Source organism: Chamaea fasciata, unplaced genomic scaffold, assembly GCF_029207755.1.
Source record: "Chamaea fasciata isolate MVZ Bird 193981 ecotype frontalis unplaced genomic scaffold, bChaFas1.0.hap1 SCAF_1, whole genome shotgun sequence".
Taxonomy (NCBI): domain Eukaryota; kingdom Metazoa; phylum Chordata; class Aves; order Passeriformes; family Sylviidae; genus Chamaea; species Chamaea fasciata.
The window spans coordinates 66932739-66959733 of record NW_027094086.1 but is presented as its reverse complement, the minus strand read 5'-3'; the positions used below and the strand labels follow the sequence as shown (position 1 = coordinate 66959733).

The 26995-nt window shown below is 43.1% G+C and overlaps 1 long non-coding RNA gene across 1 annotated transcript; it reads left to right on the top strand.

Annotated features, from left to right (window-relative positions):
* Positions 1–21734: 21734 nt before the first annotated feature.
* On the top strand, positions 21735–25762 carry LOC136290957 (uncharacterized). Its single transcript, XR_010721400.1, has 3 exons — positions 21735–21955; positions 23870–24159; positions 24869–25762. It is a non-coding gene; the product is annotated as an uncharacterized lncRNA (long non-coding RNA).
* The last annotated feature ends 1233 nt before the right edge of the window (positions 25763–26995 follow it).

The window sequence follows — 26995 nt, the reverse complement described above, 5'->3', positions numbered from 1 at the left end:
GCAGTGCAGGGCAGAGCAGGCTTCCTTGTTCCCTCACACGGTGTGCATTTACAACTGTGGCTGTCCTGGGCATCCTAAAGAAACACCAAATCCAGCTGGCAGAAGGTTCCAAACTTTCCATGGTGTCATCCTCTCCAGAATGCCTCCATTGTGTGTTCTGGGGCAGTTCCAGGCAGGGAGCCGCAGGGTTCCCGTGGCAGCTGTCCAGCTGCATGCATGCTGGAATTGAGCTGAGTCTCCATCGAGGACTGACTCACTGCATCACACTGACCTATAAGGGAGCAGATTTCAAGGCCCAGTTGGTGGTGGCAACGTCCTCCCTTCTCACTCCCTGCTGGCAGAAGCTGCTGTCTGCTGGGGACTGCAGCTTAGTCACTGCAACCTGCATCCCTTGTCCTCTGCAGGATAGGGGAGAAGGGAGAAAGGACAAGAAATTGGTATCACCACCTAAACCACTGCTCCCAGAGGGCTGCACTTCTGTGTGGGTGCCTATGCCCTCTGTGAGGAGTGGGAATCACACTGAGGCTGGGGAGGTTGAGTGGAATTATCTGCCTTTGAAAGATTCATGGGAAATTTAAATGCTGGGCGTCTCTGGCTGTCTTCAAAGGGTTTTTTATTAATGGATTACCCTTCCTCCTCCAAAAGTATGTTTGTTCAAGCAAGAAAATTAACATTAATGTGGCTGTTTTTAATCTAATATCTTCTTTTTGCTTAATTTTGCCAATGTTATAAAAAGAAAAAACAAAATTCTCTGTTTTGCTGGCCTCGTATGGTCTCTGTCCATAGCAGAGGCCATTGCTGAGGGAGCACCTGGAGTGCTCCAGGTCTTTTGCTCTTTTTTCAGCACTGGACTCCAATATAACCAAGTTAATTGGCCAAAACCTTTTATTAGCAGTGCACAGGCTAGGTGATATAGTAAGGGCTGAATATAGTAAGGGCTAAGAAAGTCCTTGCAAACTATTTAAAGGGAGAGTCGATAATTCTTATGTGCTGCCTTCTTTTCTGCCATGGAGCCATCCACACGTATTATAAGAAGAGCTGAATCACCGCATTATAAATAGACTCACCACGTATATTTTCTCCCTGAAAATAATTTCAAATCGAACATGCCTACTCTATTCACTTTGAATTACTGCTCCTAAGAAAAGAGAAGATGATGACATTTTCTAACCCTTTCTACTTTCCCCATTAGTAGTCTGACTGTTAAAAGCCTTGACTGTTAGCCTTTGGGATGCAAACCTGCTCCCATTTAAGTCAATGTGAGTTTTATCATTGACTTAATTGGAAGTGAGATTGAGCCATTGGGCATGTGAGTGGCTTTGTATAGAACTTTGAAAAAAATAATAAAGGAGACTGAGGCAAAATGTAGAGCCAGTTTTTTCATCACAGTGATAACTCAGCTTTGCCCAGCCTGCCAAGAGTCATGCTAAGAGGAAAGCCTAACCTCAAAGGAAGTGCTCATAATATTATAGCCTAATTAGTTTATGGGAGAAAAATGCTGAAGGGGAGAGCCGCTCCCGTTGTTAAATATTCCAGCATTGCAACGCTGACTAATGTTGTCTGCTCAACACTAAGTTAGCCAGAGTCCTTGCCCTGTTCCACTGCTGCCTGCCTAGGATTCTGTGCTCCCTCCTCAAGCCTTGGTTTTGGTTTAATGACAGTCATGCTGGGTATCTCTGAAAGTACAGAAAACATTGTTTTTCTGGGCATATAATTTGCCCATTATTAATATTATCCCAAATCTTTTAAGTAGGTGATTATTAAGCAAAGAAATAGCAATGAAGCAAGGAAAGAATGTGATAGGGAGATTTACTGTGTGGGAGGCAGAGATAAAATTAGATTTCTTTAAGCTATGTAGTACAGTTATTAGGAAGTTAGGCTAATTTTTCAAGGAGCAGTCGCTTAAATAACCTCATCTTATTATTCATGCTGAGGTATTTACTACAAAAATTCCTTCCCCCAGGTCATCGCTTTTTCCAGCAGCAGAAGTTGGGAACTCAACAATTGTTTGCAGACCAGAATAATGCAATGACATGTTACGGTAATGTGAATTGTAGATTATTAAAGGACATGATTTAAAACCACTCTGCTGGTTCTAGTGGGATTTGTTTGTTTGGCCTCTTTTAGCATTTTCACCAGCTCTCTCCAAGTTTTCCATTTACAGTCTCAGTGGAGACAGCAGTAAATTTTAGCCACCTCAATTTGTTCTTAATGCTGTTTCCTATTATCTGCTGACTTTTCTAAAGGTGTCCCACTATCAATCCCACTGACTCTTAATAGCACCAAGTATCTCCACCACCACCACGGAGCTCCTAAGTGTATTTTGCCTTAATTAGTTTCTTTATTCTCCCATCTCTATTCGGTTGCTCCCACCTAGCCTGTGTGTGAATTAATCAGACTGACTTTTAGGCTAAACTATGGGCTTCTAGGAGCACATGTAGCTCTTAACACAGAATATATTTTCCAAGCCCTGAAGTGGGAGGGAGTCTCAGATCATTTGTGAGTTTGGCAGTCCCGCACAGCTTGGCAAATATTTCCACTTACACTTCTTTCAACAAAGTGACTCCCGTTCTGCTCCTGTTTTGTTCTGCTTTACAGGATTGTTTACAAGACTACCTCAGCTCCAGCTTGCTGGCACACCACCCTGAGCCACAGGGGTTTATGATGATCTCTCCTCCTGACCTTTACAGTGAGCCGGGAGAGGGCTGCAGAAACCCCTGTGGCTCTTTACAGTGAAGTCAACCTCTCAAAATTCAGGGGAGAACTCTAGCTCTTCTATAAACTATAAACTATAGCTCTTCTATGCTTTCATTATTTGCAGTCTTAACTTAATCTCTTGCTGCTGACGATTTGCTAATTAAATGTGTCCTTCTTGTTTTAGAGAGAACACTTTTGAATCATTGACCTCTGCTATGTTGTTGGCTGAATGAGACCTCACATGCCAAAGGCTCCGGTTTAGAAAAAGAGTCAGCACATCATGCAGAGCTCTGCTACTTTTGTTAGGCTGCTCAATACACGGTTTAATTTGAGGGCAGAGGTACTGAAGTAGAGATCATCTAAAGTCCCTCAAAAATGGCTAGGACTGGAGAGGCTCCTAAGAGTTGCAAATCCATGTGTGCCCAAAACCTCTCAAGGTGAGCCAGTGAAGAGACACTTGCACTTCCACAATTATTGGTTGCAGATCTCCTGTGCCAGAGTGCATGTAGCTGTTCCTTTATGGCAAATTTGGAGAGGTTGGCACTACCACAAATTTCATTTTTTTCAAAAGAAATGGTTCTTTGTTTAAAATAAGGTAAATATGAGCATGACAATGAGAGAAATGTGTCCTTAAAACACGGACTTGGTTCTAGTATGTGAAAGGGAAAATCCTAACCAGCTTCTGAGGTTACCTCCAAAGCAGCAACATATGGGAAAAATCAGCTTTGAAAGCAACCACTCTGAGTCATTTAAATCAGTATAAAAATTCCTGAGGAATCTCTGAAGTAAGCTGGAAAAAGGCTAATATGGCTGTGTACTAGTTTGGCATTAATTTATTTGTGGTGAAAAGGGAAGAAAAGATTGGCTGGGGTGAGAGGTGGTGCATTTTTTAAAATGCTGGGGAGAAGATGAAAATAGGGTTATTGGGAGATGTTTTTGTCTCTGAAACTTCAGCAACTACAGTGTTTAAGCAGCACCAAGGAATGTATTTCCAAGGTAGATGCAGAACTGGTGTAATGCTAACAGAGACAGATGTACAAACAATTCTTACCTCTGCTGCTAACTCCCCATACTGCTCTTGGTCCACGTTTCCCCACCCCCGGTCCTCCTTCCTCTCTGCATGTTTCTCTTTCTCTTGTTTCTTTCTCTTTCTCTTGTTTCTTTCTCTTTCTTCAAACAAGGCCAATGCACACTCTTTTTCTAGCAGCGATAGGGAAGGGAACAAAGGCTGAGTCTGCCTGGAAAATTTGCATGTCAAATTCGTAAGACTGTCAGGCTCCTCTCATTCCCAGAAGTATTTGTCCTTAAAAACACTTGTAACGGAAGTGACATTGTAAACAAGACAAGTGTCCCCAATGAGTAAATGAAGCTTTCAGAATTAGGTTTTTAGTAATATACATCAGAATTCAGTCAGTTGTTTTCTTAACCTGATTATGGCATTGCACTCCTTGCAAAAATAAACATTACATTTGTCTTTCATAGTAAAGAAAAATGGAGGTAAGTAATGTGCAGACAGTCAGGAAGACTGTAAATGGGACGTGGATTCAAGTCAGGATGCCTTGAAAACCCTCTTTCAGATTTCTCTTTTGGTGACCTTGTCCAGTTCTTTCAGGTTTCTTTTGCTGCACTATATATCGCTGCAGAACAGCAGTACAAACTCCCTTCTTCATCATGTAAGAACAAGAGATGGTTCCCCCCAGTCTCCGGTGTTGACATGCATGCATCCCTACCCTGGGCTCCATGGTGCACTGTCACCAACATCTAGGCATGCAAGAGAGTCACAGGCCTGTTGTCACTTGGTTTCCTCACTGCATACAGGAGGCACAGGTTGTATTTGCACATAGGGCTTCCACGGGGCTTTGCACTGTGACCACCCTGCCAGAGGTGACGCACGCTGATGGGTGTGAGCTCTCCTTTTTTTTTCTAAGAGGAAAGCAAGACCTTAAAATGGATCAGAAACAAAATGTCACAGTATCCCAGAGTCCTTGGCTCTCTGGAGCCTTCCCAGCTGCAGGGCAGGGTGGCTGTGCTTTTTCTGCAGTTAACCCCAGCCTCAAGAACCTTGGGAGCACACCAAATGCTTGGTGCAGCACAGAAATTGGTGATTTGTGCGAGGATTCATTTCTGGTCACCTTCTCCTCCTTTGTCTGACTCCCATGGGTCCCACGGGTGCTGTGGAATTCATTCCTTGACCCAGATTTGCCTTCCCAACTTCCAAGGCCAGACGTTCAAAACTTTGGGCTTAACGGTTCTGCCTTTGTCTGAACCCTTCAGTGAAACGCAATTAGCACATATTTACCTAGCTGAGAGGCACATTGTAAGTCCTAATGAATGGCCTCACAGTACCTGGTGTGCTGTTAAAATCTAGAAGAACCTGATAAGGAGGCGAGCTTTACTTAATTAAGTTAACCTTCAGATTAATCGAGCTGTGTGTTAAAAAAGAAGCAACTTGAGAGTGCACAGCTCCTGCATGTCTGTAGTCTTGTTTCTGGGGCTGCTCTCATTAGAGCCACCCAAACACAACGTCTGTCAGAGGGTATGTATGTGCATTGCTGGGGTGCACGCTGATCCTCCCTGCTTATTTATGCTTTACAAAGCGTAAATTTCAGAAATAAATAGTTGATCTACTCTGCATGCAGCGAAACTTTGCCCAAGGCTGGACTGCTGATTTTTTTTTTTCTGTGTGTCTACTTGCTCTTTTGGATGATGCCCACGTGCTGCTCTTTCAGTTCCTAACCAAGCAATTATCCAGCCACATGTATGTGCAGCAAGCACACCGAGCACAGCTGCCTCCCCGGTGACTTCAAGGAAACTCAGGTGTCTTTTCACTCCTTTTATTGCATTGACCCTTTCTACATTAGCCTGTAATTCTTCTTCTTTAGCGATTTATGGCTATAAAGATATATCCTGTTAAAGCCCTCTCTCCTCACTTGGCAGATCGCAATTATTTTTCTTCTTTTTTTTTTTTTTTAAATTTTATTTTTTAATGACTAATTACCTAGGGGTTTTGTGGATAGGCTGTTGGTTTTAGTGCCTCACTGCAGGGCTCCTTCCTGCTCAAGTGTAAAAGACAGAGAGGTCACAATAGCAGTGCTCAGCATAATTTCCCCCCTCCTCCACTGGAAATCTGTCACCCACCTCTTTAGCTCTTGACGTGAAAAAAGGAAGAAAGAAGCAATATGTGGGAGAATCTCTGTGGTGTGTTGTCTGGCAGTCTGACGTGCTAATGGTTTTTTTTGTTGGTTTTTTTTGTTTGTTTTTTTTTTTGTTTGTTTGTTTGTTTGTTTGTTTGTTTGTTTTTCTGGGAAACAGCTGAAAAGGGAAAGGGCTTGCTGTCTAGGTTCTCTTGCTATCCACGGTCAAGCAGAAGAAGATGTTGAGTGGGGAACCAGAGCTGGTAGAACCAGTAAGCCATGCAGAAGCAGCCATAAATCCCCTGTCAATGTGCAGATGAAACTCAGCAGAATGTTCTCAGATGCTGGACACAAGCCTAGGTGGAAGAAGACAAAGGACAAACAGTGTCACCTGGTAGAGCTCTGGCAGAGGGGAAGAGAAGACAGGCGATAAAGAGTGTCACCCAATGGAGCTGAAGCTGAGGGGAAGAGAGCCCTCAGTGATGGAGAGGTGTGATGCAGGGCCCCAAAGGGCCTCAGCACAAGCCCAAGAGAGCTCCTGAACAGCAGACCGTACCAGCAAGGGCCTCTGCCAAATCTTTGCTAACTGTGTCTGATGGAAAATCTTTCCAATTGAGTAGCACTGTCTCCTGGAGGGGGTTATTTTGCCTTCCCAGGGTGAAAAAGGTGAACAGATCCAGCAAGACTCTAGGCAGTGGTACCTGTTGTCATAAGGCGCTGCTTCACATCTAGTACAGTCTTAACTGTGTAAACCTTTTGGGTAACCAATAGTTTAAATGCAGTTGAACATAGTAGGCAAAAATTATTGGTTTGGCTTTTTTCTTGGGAAAAAGTAGAATTCCAAGAAATGATGAAGACTTGTTTGAGAGTTGATGTGGATGTCTGTGGCTTTGGGTGATCTATCAAATCTCAGAAAATATTCTGCATTGTATAAAGTAAAATGGAAAAGTAAATGGCTTACCTTTAACAGAAAGATCTGTGGTCTAATATAGAACAGCACTAATTTATAATATGCCTGCATTTCTTTATGAATTTAAAGATTACGTTTTCCAGTTCATACTCATAATGCTTGTAAGATACGTTTCAGGAGACAGAACACCTGTAAGCAAGGAAGTAAACTGAAGACATGTTGTATTTGTTGCTTTTGATCATGTCAGCTTGGAGGAAGAATCCTTAGAAAGAGATCTAACAGAAATATTTACAGTGACATGGATGACAATACACCCCATGGGCTTTGGCTCAGGCAAGAGCAATATCCAGGGAAATCACTTTTTCTTACTGGAGAGTAAAAAAGAAAAAAAAGCATTAAAAATGTCATTTAATGCATGCCATAGTTATAGAAAGGTGCTTTTTATATGGGGAACCACTGATGTATTTTCTTACAGACAGTATACAACACTGTAAGCCAGCCTGCCTGTTTTATTTTGTGTATCTGTCTATCCAGATACCTCCTATTCTAATTTAATTCCAAAAAGCTGAACTTTCATGAAGGGATTTATTATGAGTGTGATGACTTCAGACTTTACAAGTGATTTTGAAAAGATGATATAAACTTTCAAATACATTAATAGTCGCATTGGATGAAAGATTAAGATGAGTTTTTATCTGGATTATCTTTAAATGCCCAAATTAGTTTCCACATTGTCTAAAGGGATGCAGAGATCTGGGTTTGCCTTTGTAAATCTGAAGGCTGGGGCTGACTCTCACTTGGTGTCTGAATGGGAAACTGGATTTTTTTGGCTTTGGATACAGCCCACATTTCTCTAAGATATATGCTCTTTGTCCATCTGGAAACTTTGCCCAGACACAGTTTGAAGACTTCTACTGTTTGTCAGGAGTTTCTGAGTGCTAAACAAAGCTTGCCAGGGGAGTAACACTGTACCCGGTAGTGTTTCACAAGTGGGGTATGGGTCTGTGTCTTGGCTTTTTTCTGCACACATGCCTAGGCAGTAACGAACCCCAGGATAACCTCTGCTTGGAAACTGTCTCCTGAAGCCACAATAGCTGGGGCTGGACCCAGTTTCCCACTGCTTCTTCAAATCTGTGGATGGCTGAGAATGCCTGCATGGGACCTATCCATGCTCTCCACAAAAAAGAGAACCCATCAATTCCCATTTCTAGTCAAGATTAAATGACAGCATCACATGCAACTACAAAAGGAAAGTATCCAGGAGAGAGCATGTGATCTGTCCTCCCACGTCAGTTCTCTGCTGCCAGATCAAAGCTACTAGGAACTTAAAGGGGCAGGTCCACTGGAAAACCTAATCCCCCACTTGTTAGTGCTTGCCGTTCAGTGGAAAGGTTTGTGATAGCTGATGTTTTCCCCAGTGCCCCAGTTCTTTGAGTCACACAGCTTGGTGTGAATTGTTTTCTTAAATGTTAATTTCTAGAAAAAAATGCCTGAAGACATGACCAAAGTCCTCCTTTGTCAATGAGAAGTGAAAAGAAAAGGGGTCAAACTTACTGTTTTAAGCAGTACATTTTAAGCTTTTCTGTGATCCAGTTTGTGGGGGTTTTTAAGTGTAGCTGTGACAACACTGCATTACGATTATGCAGCACAGTGGAACAATGCTTCCTACTGCCATCAATACCTCCTCACTTTGCTAATTCTTTCTGCTTCTCCATTTCCTTCTTCCTGATGTTACTCCAGCCCCCATCTCCCCTCTTTATTGCCCTTCTCAGACTTTCCTCCCTTCCCACCACCTCCCTGTGCTCCTCCTGGTCATGCAAGCACCCAGTGAGTATGGGAAGGGTTTTAGTCCCTTGGTCCCATTCTTGTGTCCTTTCCAACAGTGGCACTTTTTCACCCCAGGCTCCTGGTGGCTTTAAGGGACACAATCACTCAGAGCTTGCTGCCTCCTTCTACACCTGGCAGAGGACAATTTTGGTGCTGAGGTTCACAGGGCTCCCTGGCACTTCTGTAGCAGCTGAGGTTTGCCTCCACAGGAGGTGTGCAGCTGCAGTGAGAGGTACCAGAGGGTCACAGCTCCCAGGATTGATCTTCTCAAGGTGAAGGTCACCTCATGTGACTTACCTTAGCAAGGAGAAAGATACAGGAGAAAGAGATGATGATGATGATGTTGTATAAATGGTACAGAAATGGGGAGGAAGAAGAAGACTGGATTTCAGACTAACGTTTTAGTGGTTTACAATTTAGGCTTTGTTTTTATCCAGTTGAAGTTTAGTCTGTGGGGCTGTGATTGCTACCCGTAGAAGGGATGGCAAGGGAGGCAGCTGCACAAGGAAACTTCTGTCCGTGGTGTCCTCTGTCCCTGGTCTCCCCTGACACTCACTGGAAAAAGCTAAACTCCTCTGCAGGGCAATTCAAAGAAGAAAATTAACTCCCTGCTCTCCTTTTTCTGTCCAAGGCCAAAGTTCTCTTTTCTGAATAATGCCTTCCCTGCTTTTCTTAACACATTGGTTTGTTGAATTAAATGGGGCTCAGTGTGTGAGTTGACCTGAACAACCATTAGCAAACACATATAAAAGCTGCACCTGTGAGGAACAATTGCAGGGAGGGTTGTCATGCAGCTCCACAGGCTGCTCTGGCTCAGAGCAGAGAATTGGCAGCAAAGAATGATGGCTTTATTTGTACACAAGTTTCAGGTGTAAACAACAACTGCTTCATGCAAATCCTTCTGTTCATAAAACTTCTTGCTTGACATTGGAGCCATTTAGCGATCACTAAACCCTGTTCAAGTGCAGATGCTCATTTTTTATTCTGAAAAGATTTGTATGTTTGTTTCCTTTTGATAACTTAGTGCTGCTACCAACATCAATCACCCACATCTGCTTGAAATAACTCTTCTGACCCATTTCTCTCCCCTGCTATACGCATTCTTGGTCCTACTAGATTTTTGTGTAATCATGGGCAGTGTTGGCTTGTGGCACTGGACTAATTGTGAGTCAAGTGTGAAAATGTGCCCATACTCGGCAAGTGACAATCACATGTGCCACTGGGTACAGCTGTAAGGGAAAACGAGCTCTGTGTGTCACCACCACAGGAGAATGTCTGCTGCTAGTCAGGTGTAAGTCGCAGAGGTTGCTGAGACAAGGTGCTGATCATCTTCAGTTCCCAGGAATTGCATTTCCTGGTGAGACCAGGAGGCTTCATGCCCCATGGAGGCTTTGCCCCTTGTAGAACACTGCCCTTGCCCCTCAAACATCTTTTTTGTAACTTTTGCAAATGCTCGCTGGATGTGCAAGCCCTGCAGGACTTAATGGTGCTATTATGGTTGGCAGGAGTTTGCATTTCCTTGATGCATGCAAAAAGTGCCAGCTCCACCAAGGCCCCTTAAGGTGTTCCTGTCTCCAGCTGGTGCTAAATATACCATTTAGAGTCCTTATTGCCCTCTCAAAAATACAGCTTACCTCTTGAGCAATTTCCACAAGTATCCAGGACTCACCAGAGAGAAATTCCCACAGGCAGCATGAAGCCTTGGAAGCACAGATGCAGAATTGCTTGCAAATATAGCTCAGGGCAAAGCATAAGAAGCCCAGAAAGAAGATGCCCAAGCTCTGCTGAGGTATGCCCATGCTTACAGACATTTCCAAACAATACCAAAACCAGGCACGGGCTACATGAATGACTGTGGGAGAATGAGAGCAACTTGTCTGAGTGTGGGGAGCCCTGCATCCAGCTACCAATTCACAGAGCTGAGGTCAATTAGCTTCGGAGAAGGATCTGAACCCACCTCCAGCGCAACACATCTCACCCCCCAGCCTATTTGAGAATGTCCAGCTCAGACTGATTCCCACTGTCTTCCTTTGAGCACATGAGGAAAAGCTTGCCAGAGCATTTCTACTTTTCCAGAGAATGAGATGGTTATCTAATTGGATTTTATTTCCAGCTGTCCCAGAGAAGCAGAGGGAGGGTCTGGGCTCATTTAGCTCTAAGCAGCAGTGTTTCAAAGACCCTTCCCCATAGCACTTCACTCTCCCTTGAGTTAGAAGTTTAATCCAGAGCTTTGTTTTCCCACACACGGCCCATTCATGTAAGAGTTGGACTTGATGATTCTTGTGGGTCCCTTCCAACTCAGAATATTCTGTGATTCTATGCCCCATGTCATATCTAGCCACTACATGGAGTGGATGCCTCTCCAGACGGCGATGCTAGAGACTCATTCAGAAAACCCTCACAGTGAGAGGCCATTACCAGCCTTCTCCCCTTCCTGCTTTCTCCTCCTGGCCCTGCTCCCAAAGCCATTTGCTATTATCAGGCTGCTGTTGTCCCTGCAGCAAAATCAGCATAATCCCCCTGAGCGCTTCTCAGGGTGGTTTCTTGTAAACTATAGTGTTTAAGCTATGGTGTAAGTACCACCATGGGTGAGGAGTGGGTGCCCCGTACCTTTGTGCTGGTTCTGTGAAAGTGAAGGTAACCACTAGATGGGGTTGGTTGGGGGGAGATACCATGTTACAGGAATACAACATTAAACTAAGTGAATTGGAGGCAAAGCCCTAAATATCTCTCAGGTTTAAGCTTAAAGCACTTTACAGGCTCCTGAGAAACAAATTTCATGGTGCTGTTGGCAAGTTTTATAGGCAAGTGTTTAATCCTTGTTCTATTAATAAGGCAGCTAACGCATGATGTTTTCCTCAGTCATATAATGTACCATCAACCATGTAAAATATCTTCAGCCCAGAATGGCAGGGTCTTGTCTGCACCTCTGAGCGTGACACACATGCAGCTGGACACCTGTGAAGCCAGAGAGTTGCAAAGTCTCCAGGGATCACAGAAATTTTTGCTGATTTGGTTTGGCATGGGGTGCATTCAGAGTGATCTGCCTGGGGCAGCAGCACAGTCTGTGTAACTCTGTCTGAAAGCCATAGCCTGAACTCTGGTCTCTCTCTGCACTTGGGCAGGGCTCTGCTTCCCTTGGCATAAACAAGGAACGTCAACAGGCTCCATCATTTTCCTAAGCACCCAAAAAAGTGAATGCTGGAAATGCTCTTTTTTGAAACATTAGTACTTGACAGCTCCTGCCAAGCATTAGTAGGCCAGTAAAATCTCTCTACATAAATTGTGTTGTAATTAGTGTGATTTGTTTAATGTCACCTTGTCTGGCTGTCTGAGAAACTGTCTCAAAATATAAAAACACTGCACTTCTCAGTTGAGAGAGTGGACTCTGACTTCACTAAGACATTTTTATTTCTCACAATTTTTTTTTGCCATGGCCCTTTCAAATCACTCAGGCTGGAGAACCTAAGCCGAATTATGTAAGAATTTCCTAATGAGGAAAATATGACATAGTAACAACAAGCATAAAATTTTTCTTGATAAAAGTAATACAATAAAAATTAATGGATGTTTGATTTCATTGGCAGGACAATACAGTAAAAAAATTCTGATAGCCCAAAATATCTTGTCTGTGTGCAAACAAGCCATTTTAGGGGAAACAATAGAGAGGTGAGAGGAGAAAGGAATTTGCTTGCTGGCAAGGTGTGTTAGGGTCTGACCTTTCTCCTCGATGCCCCTCCGCTCCTGTGCTGGTCTCCCTGAGCTGCACACCCACGTCTGAAGGGCTAACAGGAATGAATGATGGCAACTTTTCCACAAGATGGCAACAAGGAGTGTAATAGGAAAGCAGTTGAGGGACACTGGGAAGATTAGAGAGGAACTGGGTAGCAGCACTGCGGCTTCCCGATGGACTCCAATACATTAAGAAAGCCCCCAGCTTGAATGTGGTCCCATCCATCAGAGCCCAGAAAAAGCTCATGACAGACACAACAGGAGGAAAACCCGTCAGGTCTTATCCTTGGTTGTTGAAACCTGATAAAAAAGCTCTTATCTTCCCCATCCCATGAGCATTACCAGCAATCTGAGGAACAGAAAGAGAAAAAAAAAAAAAGATTTGGGAGCCTTTTCAAGCATGAGAACTATCTTGGGATGAGAAAAGTGCAGAAGGAGCATTGGATGCCCAGCTTAGCAACAGCATTTTTCAACTTTAATCTTTCTTCCAAAGGTTTTGCTTTTATTCCAACTAATTGAACAAATGTCTTAAAATTCACAACACAAACTGAATTTGATTAAATCTAGCTTGGTTCATATGATAAAGCACTGCAGTTAGAATGCAGCTAGAAAAATACATTATGCTAGGACAAATAAGTACGGTTAACTTCAATAAGAGCTGAGGTAAATTGCTTTTTGCATGAGATGTGCAATTTTACCTCAGTGCAGCTTTAATCAAAGTAAAATATTATAGGACAAGGGAAAAAACCCAAACCCTTACAATGTAATGTTTTGTCTACCAACCACTCAGTAACATGTTAGTTTAAGATGCTAAATAAAGCCTAGGCTACACATTATCTGTCCCCAGATAATGGTATGTAAGCAATTAAGGCAATATCTGGCTATGAAATAATTTATATAATTTATATTTATAACAGATCAAAAAAAACCCATAGATGTGTATGCAAATTGTCCATCAGAAGCCTGTCTGCCACCAAAAATTTCACTGAAAGGGGAAGAATGAAAATAAATACAGGTATTTAAATGGAGTTTGCAATTCACGCTTATTATCACAAATATCGTGAGTATTTTCACAGCCACATGAAAAAGAATGTAAATTAAGCATAGAAAATAAATTGGATAAGAAGTATTAACCTTGCATTTGTGGGAAGGAATGTTGCTGTTTTCTCCTCAGTAGTCCATAGTTGATCTTGTGTTATTCATAAGTATTATATGGATATTTTGTGCACATAATACTGCTGCTTCAAATTCCCACTTACAGCCCATTGCAGCCGACCTTCCCTCTGGGGGGGGCCTGCTCTTTTCTGAGGGGGCTAACACTGGTGTGCTGCTGCTGTGCCCTGCTTTGCCTGGATGGATGCCTGCTTGTTGCAGAGCAGGATCACCTGCCACCCCTTTCTCACAGGGCCATGGCTGGAGTTGTACCTCCAGTTAGGACACAGCAGGAAGCTGGGGTAGCACAGCCCAGATGCTGGGAGAAACCTTGATCTTTGATTCCACCTGGGACTACAACCCCTGTGGCCAGGATGGGAAGACACTGGCAAGCAGCTTCCAACAGAGCCTCAAAAAGGTTTCACTCTTCCCTATTTCTGCTTGCCGCAGGAATATATTGGCTAGCATGCAGTATACATGGGAGACACACTCTCCAAGGGGATGCCTGATGATATTAAAAGTGGATGACACACCAGTCACAGCCTTCTCTGTTCACTGCAAGACTCCTTTGGCTCTCGCACCCTCTCTTCGCAGGTTTCCCCTCAGCTTGCCAGCTGGGCAGCCAGTGTAACTGTAGAGCAGGAAACAGCACTGGAGGGTAGGAGTCATCAAAGCTTGTGCTGGTGAATCATCAAGCTGCAGGCTTCTGAGACCAAAAAAAACCCACCTACACATCTGTCTGCCATAGAGAGAATGTAGGGAAGTTTTCTGACAGTTCATGATCCACATTGTGCTGCCCATAAGCTTCATGACTGAATAGAGAAAACTGAATTCACTGCAAACCTAGGCAGTGGCTCTGCAAGGATGAGAGGGGCCTGCTGCCTTTGCCACAGTGGCCAGAGTAACCCCTTGGCCCCCATCCAGTAATCCAGCTGAGGGAGAGCATGGAAGTTGTGTTTTAAGCCACCAGTTCTGAGAGGATCTGCATGAAGGATGATTTAGCAACCTGGAGAGCCACCAGGAATGCCTCAAGAGAACTGGTAAGGCAGTTCTCACCACCCTATCAGCTGAAGTAAGAATAGACTAAAGCAAATATGTAAAAGCTTGATTATAGTCAAATGTGTAAAAGCTTGATTATAGTCAAATGTTTGGTAGAGGCAAGATAAGGTTCATTAGATAGCAGGCAATCTGGGCAGTCTCGCCCTAAGGACCACATACAGTCATTTCTCAGAGACAGAAAGGATTTGTTGTCTCACCATTCAACATACTTTTTCATTGAGTATCCCACCAAAGACATCTTCATTTGAATTTTATGTGAGAATCTTAGCTTCTGGGAGGCAAGAAAAAGGAGGGACATGGACAGGCTCAAGTGTCTGCAAGTACAAAACTGTTATGCAGAGAAACTAATTCTGGGATGATGGAAAGTTCCATGTGCCCTCAGGCATCCTTTGCACTCAGTGCAGACTCAAGGGAGACCTGTACATGGCACCCTAACTTTGAGCACCATGCTTCCACCCTGAGGTGTAAGGCTGCTTTGGCTGGAACAGGGAGAAGAGAAGAAGAGAAGAGAAGAGAAGAGAGAAGAGAAGAGAAGAGAAGAGAAGAGAATGAGAGAAGAGAAAGAGAAGAGAAGAGAAGAGAAGAGAAGAGAAGAGAAGAGAAGAGAAGAGAAGAGAAGAGAAGAGAAGAGAAGAGAAGAGAAGAGAAGAGAAGAGAAGAGAAGAGAAGAGAAGAGAAGAGAAGAGAAGAGAAGAGAAGAGAAGAGAAGAGAAGAGAAGAGAAGAGAAGAGAAGAGAAGAGAAGAGAAGAGAAGAGAGAAGAGAAGCACTTCCTTCCAGGGCTGCTCAATAGCAGAACAGGTCAGGGTCTTGTGTTGGGACACTTGGCCAGACAGAAATTCCAGCTTGGGAATCAGGCATTCTCCTCATCAGGTAGAGGACATGGAGGTGTGAACAAGCTGGTTCCTCTCAGTGCACACAGAGGTCCTCATGAGTTAATTTAAGCCTGGGTTGGCACCCTTGCAAACAGACCACTGAATCTCCACTATGGCTGGCTCTGGAAAGAAAGGGGGAAGGGAAAAGTGACCAGCCAGCCCCTTTGCACAGGTCAGCAAACAGTTCCAGTTGCCTTTTACTGTCCTCCAAAGCTGTGGGAACCCTGGAAGCCAAACCTACTCCAGGGGTAGCCTGAGATGAGAGCATAGCCCATCTGAGAAGGTATGGGAGCACTGAAGGGAAATACAGACAATTTCTGCTCCGGAAGAGGCTGTCTTTCTCCTTTGGGATGGTCCTAGTGCCTCTTCATATGACCACATGATTCCTAATTTCACAGGGAGCCCTGGAGCTGTTCTCAGGAGGAAAATGGGTTTTTAAAGGCTGAGAGACAACTCATTTTTCCTGCCTTTCTTCTCCTCTTCCCCGTGTCCTCATCCCTGGCACATTGCAAAGTACACCCCCTGCCTCCTTGTGCCAGAGGCCCAGTACGGAGGGGATATGGCAGCTACAGGAGAAGCAGGGTCTTCTGTTGCTCCCAGGACAGGTTGAGCACTTCTGACTGATCCAGGCCCTGTGGGCATGGTCTACGCTCCCTAACCTGGCCATGCCTTATCCTGAGGTAAAAATGCCTCCCATGCCAAGGGAAGTGTTTTCACACAATGACTTAGACTCATGCTTTAACAACCCACCTTGCTTCTACTATTTTTGGAGACTGTCTGAAGGAGTGAAGCATGTGCATCTGACACCAGCTGAAATTCACCATATCTCATTTCTTCAGGAAATGTATCTTTGCAACTACAGGATCATTTTTAATCCACTACATTCCATATATACTCATATACTGCTCATGTCAAGACCAGGAGGACTTGAGGACAGGCATGAGTGTTCCCTTCTGTGTAGCACCTCCTCTTTCTCCTCAGCTGCCTTCCTTCAACAAAGGATCTGCCATCTCCGTCTCTTGGGTATCCACCAAACTTTTCTGCTCCATGTTTTCAGCTGTGATTTATTCACATCCTTCCTATTAGACACAGAGAGATTTTTTTTCCCCTTTCCAGCCCCTCAGTTTTATTAGTGCACAAACGTGTTGGTTGTGCAGAGGCCTGCACGTGATGGGATTTAAGCGGGAGCTTTTCACCCGGCCAGATCAGAATCTACCTCCTCTTGACTGCACACATATCACTGCCTCAAAATGCAGTACTTCATGTAATTTTGATTCTGACAGTAAAGGCTGCACTGAAATCTCATCTGGGCTTGTTAGTGATATATTGACTTAAAATACCCTGCTTTAAAGAAGGCTAGGAAAGCAAAGCAAGAAAAACTCAAATCTCCCACCAAAAGCCAGTCCTTTCAAGGGAGAATGAGCAGTTTTGTGGAATAGAAGCATTTTCAGTCCAAGAGAGATAGATACTCTGTATTTCAACAAAGCCAAAACATTTCTGGGTTATGTAGTCTTAATAGTTCATGTTTTAGTAAGTGTAGCTAGTGCCACAGTCTGAAGCCACATTGGTATAAACCAATCATTCACCTTATGCTGTCTTTTACCAGCTGTATGCTGGTATGCTGTCTTTGCTGCAGCCTCCAAACAGTTTAAGCTATGCTGGCTGTGAAACAACTTTAGAAAAATTTCCCAGTGCAGGCAGGCTTGAAGAAGAAACCATTTTGTTGCAATTCATGTAAGTCAAAAATACATGACATTAAGTTGCATCCCAGAGGCATGGCTAAATGAAAAATGGATAAACAATGTCAGTGACCCCCCTGTCACTGAGGCACAAAACTAAGGCACCAAAAAAGAACAGCAGTGGCTAAAGGTTTCATTCTGCCTTGTGGGAAACTTCCCAACAGATGGAGTCCCAGACAGAAAGAGGTATCTGCCACTGCTTTATATGGAGATTACTTTCCCCATGACCACTCACTTCACTATAAATTTCTTCTGCTCTGTGGATTTACACACTAAAAATATGTAATAGGGGAGTAATATAAACTCTCTCTCTGTGGTATCACTGGCTCACGTATTGCAGCTCAGCAGTCATGGACAGCATCCAGTATTAACACTCAGAGGGACCTGCCATATTTATGACTTCTCCAGCCTCACAAAAGCAAGAAAAGCTGGCAGAGACTGATTGAAGCACAGCTGAATGAAATGCATAGAATAAAGACAGAAAAAATAAAATATTTTTAGAGTCTGAGTTCCTAGAGAAATGAGATCTATGCAATGCAACTTGTCTGGGCAAGGATGTGTGTGTGGCAGGTTGCTCTTTCCACAAACCCCACACCATAGTTTGATTCTGCTCAGCTGCTGCCAATGTCTTTTAAGATGAGAATGTCAGCAGTCTTGGAGGCAATTCAGTTTGTCCATCACGGATGGAAACAGATGTTTATGCCTAATAAGCTTATGCTTATTAGCCTTATGGAAAGGCTAATAAACTCACCATCATTTGGCATCAGACTACTAAAAGAGGGTAAAGGTTTTTGAAACTGCACTCACCTATTCTGTAGCCCACAAAACTTCCCCTCCATGGCTTAAACTGGCTGAAAAATATCTCTGTGTGTGTTTCAAATGCAGCTTCTCCAGGGAATAATAAAGAATTTAATGTGCAGGTCACCTGGGAAGAGGTGGCTACAGTTGCAGAGTCCTATTCTTCTGCCGCCTTCTGATTTCTCTAAAACCATCTGCAGATGCAGATGCTCCTCTGTGGGGACAAGGCTTCCATCACCCTGCCTGGGCTTTGATGAGGGCACAGTGTGTGCTGCTGCTTGTGAATTACACCAGAGCACCTACAATGTGGAGAGGGTCCTTGAATTTGTAGCATCTGTTCCGGCTTCTGGGTAAGAAGAGCAAGTGTCACCAAATCTACAAGCTGGGCAAAGAGCATTGGGAAGGTTTTCCAAGCTGTGTTCTGCCACACAATGAATGATTTCTTTATTTCACAAACATAACTGGCAAATTTTGGTTTGGGGAGGAGGGAGAAGTATAGTCAGACATTGTTTTGCAAGGTCAACAATTTTATACATATCCAAATGGAACTGCTTCCATTAAGAAGATCCCCAAATATACTGATTAAGAAGATCCCCAAATATACTGATTTCCACAGTAGGCAAAGAAATCCTAATAATGAATGCAATGACATCAAAGGCAGTCCAATTCCTGTGTTTATAATTAATGTGATCTTGGTGAAGCAGTGATGAGTGGATATTTACTGCATCTTATTGGAAACAATAGTGGCACCTAGCCTGTTGAACCCACATTCGTAACACATTGGAAGAGAGGGAAAATTACAAAACAGTGGCAAATATTAAATGCCTCCAACGAGAGAAAGCTGTGAATATACTGTCTGATGTTCAGAGGTGAAAAAGCACCAACAGTTTCCATTTCATCACTTTTAAAATCAGATCACTTGCTCGGGTGCTGCTGTGATTGATAATGCCAGTGTTTGCTTCAGAAACGTTCAGGCTCTCACCTCTGTGAAGAATATCCAGGACTAGGAAAGAAGTTTCGGCCCACACTGCATCTGAATGAAGTGGAGCTCACACTGTGGTAGTGATTGTTCAGGTCTGTGGAATTGAAGAAAGCTCTCTCTCGCCACATGCGGTATCAACTCTCACTCAAAACCCTCCCAAACAGTAAAAACTTTTGACTTGATTGCAGCCGCTAAAGCAGGATTAAATGGATAACCAGTGTATGAACCGAGATCCCTTTGACTCTGAAGAGAGCCTCGAGCAATGATTCAAAATGACATGAACTTTCAACTTCAGTTCACTCAGGGCCGTGGGGTCTTCAGTTGTAAGCTGTGTTTTTCCAAGCTTTTTTTTTTTTTCTTTTCTTTATTTTTGCCACAGGGTTCATTATTTTGCAGAGGATGGGTCTTTCTGCCCTGCAGGGATCTATCTATCACTGCTGACTCTCTGCATCTTCTCCACATGGAAGAAGTAATTGGATTGTATTTTCTGCACATGACCAAGACAGCAGGGAAACCCAGAGCTGTAAGCCAGAGAACCAAGCTGTCTAGAGGGTAAGGAAGTATCTAATGCTCAAGAAATCTAAATGTCTGGGTCTAACTACAAAATCTTTCATTTCTTTCCATGGAGGGGCTGAGATATTCTGAACAGCCTTCACCAGACTGCTCAGGAAGGTGAACTCTTCAAGGAGCAGTGAACAAACATAAACACCCAAATAATCCCTTCAAAAATACAGCCCAGGGTCATTAAATCCTGTGACTATACAAAACAATAAGTATGCTGTGGGATGCTAACTGACATTTCTTAAAGTCACTGTGCAATTACTGCAAAATCCAGTGGCTTTTTTTACACTGCCAGGGCCTCCATGTCCTACCACATGACTGATGTATATGATTATGCAGGAGCAGCAGCAGCACCTCAGCCCAGACAAAAAGGCAAAAAAAGGCACCCTTATTTCATATATTTCCAGATAGCTTTGTATTTGTTATTATTATAATGCTGCACAATGCTATTTGTAGTCTTAAACATTGTGCAGTTTCTTTTTTTTTCTAACACCACCAAAATCCTGACATTATTATATTTGGGGAAAGTGATGGGATTGCCAAGGCTTTATGTTGTGAGTCTTAAAGAGTTTAGTAGATGCATTACTTTCCTTCAAATAAATGCCTGCTTGTCATTGTCAGCCTTCTGCTGTTTGTCCCCCCCCCCCATCCCCCCCTTAGATCCAAGCCTAAAAAAAGAATCTCTTTGGAGCTTGATGTGTTGCTTGTAGCTATGTTAGAGAAACTGTACTATTCTGGGAACACTCAGGCTCCTCCAAGCAGCTCTTCCAGCAGTAACACCATGCATGGATTTCATCTCTGCCTTAAGAACTTCTATTGGTCTCCTATCAAGTACCACCAGCCAAATCCCAAGTGCCACAGGGAAGGAACTGCACTACATCAGAATGTCACCCCCAAACTTGCGCTCATCATCATCATCAGGTTTCCTATGCAGGCTGATTTGTCCGTTTGTCTTCAAGAAATATTTTATTGACCTTGACTGGAATAAAAGCACTGACACAGGGGGAAGACTGTCTGCTATTATTTTCCACTTATAAAGAACACAAATCTGCATGATGAGCCAAATTCTCATATTGCAAAGATTATTCGTCACATGAAATAGATAAAACAGCAGAAATAACCCATTCCTGGAATTTATGAGGAAATTTTTTTTTCTTTAGAGCAGCAAAACACCACCATTGTCCCACTCAGCATATTAACACTCACAGTAGTGATGGCAGTTGAAAAAATGTGGGGGAGTATATGATTAAATCAGTATTTCTTAAATAGTTTTGGAGTGTGCAAGCTGATATTTTGGAACAATAACAGAGAACGTACAATGTTCTGAGCTGTCATAGTTTCTGAGGGGGCAGATTCAAAGGTCTTGCGTCACTTAAAGCCTCCCAATCTCCAGATTAATGGAAGAGGACCAATGGGACAGGGTGTTGTACTTGAAGCTGGATGAGTTATGATTTGTTTTCTTTTTCTGAAGAAAATAAATAATTCAAATGCTGCTGTCATGGAAAACTAAAATTACACAGTACCATACACAGATTTCTTACGAATAATATGAGCTGGTGCATATATGCATGCAGGTATTTGTGTTGTAATTTAAAACATAACATCACCACAAGCTAAACAAGTTTAGGAAACTTCTCTGAGAGAAATTCTTTACCTCAGGAAGAGGATCCACGTTAATGAAAATCAATGTGGCAGACAGAAATAGCATTTAAACCTTTACTAGCAAGATATGACACATCAAAGGAGTTAAATTGATCTTCCAGCCTTCTGTCCCAAATATTGCTGCTGGAAGATGAGCAGCCTCCTTTTCTTTGTGCTGACAACTACACAATGTTCCTGTCCCCATCAGTGTACATTGCATGCTGTCTTTGCCACCCCCTCTCTCCATCCCCAGACATCTGAGCTACCGTCAAAGATTTGGGTTAACAGGAGCAGAGTTTTGCTTGGGCAGTGATGCTGTGAAATCAGTGAAACCCAAGAAATGTGGACCCTTGGTTTGTGAGCAGCCACAGGATTTCGGTAAGCAGCATGACTGAGGCTAAACTTGGTATCATAACAAAGCGTGGGTCTAAATGAAAGCTGCCTTAAACTCCCTGGAGATTTGCTGCTTCTACATGAGGACTTGTCAGAGAGTAGCTCTCCTACAGAAACAGCCATACCAAATATAGCGTGCTGGAGTAAATGCAAGAGGAAATGCTGAAAGAACACTAAAATTGTTTTGCTTTCTTTTTTCTTTCTTTTTTTTTTTTTTATGGATGCTGTATCTTAAGATATTTGTGTGTTTGCCCCTCTAGCTCTGTGATTCCTTCAGTTATTGGTACAACACAGCCATTTTCAGAAGCTCCAGATCTTTCTGAAGGCCATGTTTTGTGTTGAGACACCCCACAGTGTGCCAGCCCCAGAAAAGCTGGTGAGAAAGTTGCTCTCTCAGATGACTGTCAGTCACCAGAAGACCCTGATGATGTCACCTTTTCTGCTGGTTGGCTGCTGGTCAGTTGCACAGTGTGTTTTGATATAGCTGTGTATTCACACAGGCAGCAAGGTGCAGCTAGGACAGGAAGTAACCAGACACAATGATACAGACATTTGTCCACTCTAACACAACAGTGTCTTTTTATATAATGGTAGAATGGTTTGGGTTGGGAGGGACCTTAAAGATTATCCGATTCCAACACTGAGGGACGTCATCTGGTTCCATGGGTGGGACACCTTCCACTAGATCATTTTCTGGCAACTTCACTGCTGCCCCCTCTCTCCTGCCCTGTTCTGGATGGCATGTGTTCCTCGTGCAGCTGCTGTGACCTGCAGGAAATTTGCAAGCATGTCAAGCTGCAGAACCTATAAAGACAGCAAAGTAGTGAGCTTACCTGGAAGCCTAGGTACATCAAAGCTGAAGGCAAAGCTCTCCTGTTTCACAGAACCCTGGATTTTGACCTGTGGGTTTCAAAGCGCAGTAGGCAGTAGTACTTATGGGATGTTTCATTCTTTGGACCTTTTTATTCCATACAGTCTTCCTCCTCAGCATCTTCCATTTTAATTTTTTTTTTAGTTTGGAGTTGCTCAAACTTCAGCACACAAAGCAGAACATAGTGAACCACTTGTATGACAGTACAAAACCCTTGCCAGAAATGGTTTTGACTGAAGCTGGGCCAGGTCTCACCTGCCCCAGTCCCACACCCTTTCAGCCCCCCTGAGGAGTGGCCTTGCTGGAAAACTCTGTAAGAGGCCGAGTCTGGTGCAGCTGCATGGCAATCCAGAAAAAAACACAGCCACACTCCTAAATTCCCCTCTGGGCTGTGAGAGGTATAGGATGTCCCAGCACTTCTGTGTCTGTGCAGAGTGCGTTTCCACACTGCAAACTATGGGTCTTGCTTGCTATGGGGAGGGACAGAAACCAAGCGATACCTTCCCTGATGACCCATGCTAAAACACACCCCTGTGGGTGCCAGAGGGAGATCAGCCTAAATAAAAGCAAGGCTTTGGACTGCTACAAAATAGATGTCCTAGGAGAGTGTGAATGCCTCTGAATGACAGCTGAGCCATCTATGGCCACCAGCGCAGAAGAGATCACCTGACACCTCAAACAGCGTCAGCAATCTCATCTATAAGCCCACACCTTTTTGATTTAAAATTGAAGTAATTTTCTGAGTAATAGGAGTACACTCATGCTTGGAAACATAGAGTCTTTTCTATTTCAGTGCTAGAAAAAAAGGGGACAAAGCACCAGGAATTATTGTTTCTTAGCTTTTAACTCTAGATATGCTGGTGGTCATTTTGAAAACTTCAGATATCTTTTCTTGTCACAGCAGTGCTTGCAAATGGATTGAAATCCTCCTTGGGGATTTCTGTAACAAAGCGGGTAAAATTTTAAGTGCTTTGTAATCTCTGTGGGAAGAGATAGTATCAGTAGAGTAGGTAATTTGAATTACTTAGAGCAATGATGCTTCTGAAAGCCTTACTTCACTCTTGTGAAAACTAGTTGGTAGCAAAATTACATTCCAAAAGCTTCTCTGCATACTCCCCTAATGAACTTCTGATTTACGTGCAGTTTGTAGATATGAGTCCTTTCTCCTAATGTCATTTTCTTCCTTTTATTCAAGGCAGATTTCTGTTTTCAGGGGAAATATCATGTAGAGTGTAGAGCCGCTATGGAGGAATTATTGCAAATACCTCATTTGTAATCCTTTTGTTCTTCCACTCTGAAACCCCACGTCTCACTTCTCCATGGAGGAGGGGATATTGTGTTTGACTTATTACAAAGCCTAAAGCATTCTTAGGATTAACTGCAGCTAATCACTGAAAATATGCTTTCTCGTTTTGGAAGTGTTGTGACTCTTCAACATGGGAAAAATGCTTCCAACATAAAAATCTATTTTACTTCTAATTTTTGTTCCCCTCCCAAAGGCTGGGCCTGGTCCTCACCAGCATGCCTAATAATGTCATCAGGACTAAGGACATGAGGAGGATGAGGTGTCCCACACCCAGCAGTGAAACCATGACAGTACAAAGATCAAAACCAAAAGTGACTGGACCTCAGACAAAGGAGGAGAAAGGAAGTAGTTGAGGTCTTCACACAGATGTCTGATTGCAATTCCACCAAAATGGATCTGAAACTGTGTCCCAGCTCTGCGTCTTCTCCCCAGTGCCTGTGGAGGCAGCTTCCAGCATGACACATCCCATCTTTGACTCATCAGGTAAGGCTGAGATATCAGCAAGAAAATTGGGCAAATACTGACTTTGCGTACGGTAACTTTGTTGTACCTATGATACAACATATTTATGTGACGTTTCCAGCTTACACATGACTATGGGCTGGAACTAGTAGTTTTTTGAAGGATAATGATGAAGAAAAGGATATCAGATACTGTGCTGGGGTTCAGAAAACTGACTGCTAATCTAGTGTTTTCCAATAAGCCACCCTGATTTACAGCATGAAATAAAAGTTGTCTCAAAAAATAAAGTGAAATAAACTTGTTCTTTAAGACATAAACAAGCTTCATGAAAGGTTGGGATAGGAACAATAGCCCTTTCTGACACATTACTTTATAACTGCAGGATGTGAAACTGCTTGCATCATTCTCTGAAGGGTCTAGTCCTGGCACTTCTAGATACTAGCTAAATAATTTTCAAGATTTATCGATTCTCCAGCTTCTTTCAGTGGAAATATAGGTTTTCAAGGATATTTTACACAGGTCAATTGCTATGTAGAGACCAAGAACTTCATTTCCTCAATCACATTTCATGATTGCATTAGAGGGAGTTCACAGATGCCCAGAGACCAATGAACCACATGAGGAAAATCACGAGACAGCTCAGACCAGGAATCGGATTCTGTCTGACAGTTTTCTAACACCTGATGTGTCTAAATCAATGCTTGATTTTTTTTTTCTTTTTTAATTGCAGAAGATGCGCTTCAATTCAGCTAGAAACAGGAACTTAAAGAAAGCTTGAAAGTCTGTGACAGGCCTACAAGGACTGATGTACAACATGATTGTAAACTTTAATTCTAGACTGAAAATCAATGAACAGACAAAGATTCATATTTCTAAGAAAACAAAGACATAGATCTACAGCCATTTTGATGAATGATGTGCAGATTTCTCCTAGGGAAGATTCAAAGAAGACGCACACCTACGGAAAGGTTATGCCAAGATTATGTCACCTACATACATCACAAAGGAATTTTCTTCTTGGCTGCTCAGAGGAGGATTCTTAACATTTGCCTCCCATTTACTCCACAACATTTCATTGCTGAGTAACTTGTACTACTTCACACCATTTTAATTTGATGGCATGTACGAGTAATGCAGAGACCTTTTTTTCCTAAGGGAAATTAAGAAAATAATTCATTCTTTAACTCAGTAGCTCAACTGAATTCAATTTGGGTTCATTCTTTTAGGAAAGGTGTACACCTAATTCTGTCAAATTAAAATATGGAAGGAAAAATGTCAATAATACTGACCATCTTGTCATCACAATTCTTAGTTGTTTCATGCTATGCTTCCTCCAAGGAGAATTTTATTTTGCAGAGGGAAAAACTAACATAAAGTCTTAGAAGGCTTAAGTCACATCCATAATTTCTGCATATTACTAAATACTAACATACACTATGTACATGGAACAAAACTTCAGCAAACCAGTTTTCACAGTAATTTGTTTTTTTGAGCTCATTTGTAAGATTTTAATTTTAATCTTTTTTCTCACATTTACTTTGATATATATTTGCCAGATGAACTGTATGCACAGAAAAAGGTGTAATAAAAGGGCAGGAGTATCAGCTGCATTATGTGTCCCTAAGAGACAGAGAAAAAACATTATTTGGAAATTTTTGTGCCACAGGGCCCTGCGGGCAGCTGCTGATCCCATTCCTACCCCTCACATGGGGTTGTTAACACAAGGACACATAAGGGAATGGCTGAGGACTGGAGAGGCCATGACCAAAGTGAACATTGATTCTCTTTCCTTGGCTTGGCTGCCTGGGCAGAAAACATTGATCAGTTGTGCAGCCTGAGAGAAGGCTGAATGAATTAATGGAAGAGAGAACCCTCTCAGAGTTACTGAATACACAGAAAATCAGCCTGGCTTGGGTTGTGCCTGGGCTGCAAGTACTTTGCAGTGGAGAGGAGAGGAGAGGAGAGGAGAGGAGAGGAGAGGAGAGGAGAGGAGAGGAGAGGAGAGGAGAGGAGAGGAGAGGAGAGGAGAGGAGAGGAGAGGAGAGGAGAGGAGAGGAGAGGAGAGGAGAGGAGAGGAGAGGAGAGGAGAGGAGAGGAGAGGAGAGGAGAGGAGAGGAGAGGAGAGGAGAGGAGAGGAGAGGAGAGGCTGCTTGCAATTCTCCGGTCTCACGCTCCTCGTTCCAACATCAGCTTTTGGGCGTTAGCATTGGCTGTTCTTATTTCATTATGCTTTTATTTACTGTTGGCAGGAGAGGAGCACTGGAAGCTGCCCAGAATGCTGGCTGCAGTCACCGAGAGACCTCTCTTTCTCCAGGGCTAGCTGCAGTACAGAATTGATGAGCACTAAGTGTGTTTCATATCCAGAGCAAATTTTCCAGAGTGCCTAAATGACTTGAAACTGCAGATTCTGTTGGCCAAGAGCAAGTAACTTGCTTGGGAAACTGCTTCCAGTTAGCCTTCTCTCCTTTTGTCTCTCTCCCTGTGTTTGTGCATTTTCAATTATGCAGAAATGTATCATTTAGCTCCACTTCCCTTTATGTAAGCAGGCAAGGAACAGCAAGCTTCAAAACTGCAGAATACCTTGAAATCTTTTAGCTGCACCTATTCTGTCTCTAATAGGAAAACATGTATTTCCTTTTTAACTCTCAGTTCACGCTAACTGGTACTGGTAACTTTGTACCCACAAGCACAGAGCACTAGATGGATAGACTGCAGCAAAAACGAGTTAGATGCTGTATTTAGAAACAAGTACCTTTAAAAATTTACCTGTCTGCCAAGACTTGGAAAAACGTGAAAGCAAGTTCAGCTCGGTACACAGAGCAGTTCCTCACTGCCTGACTCTCCTCGTGGCTGCTGG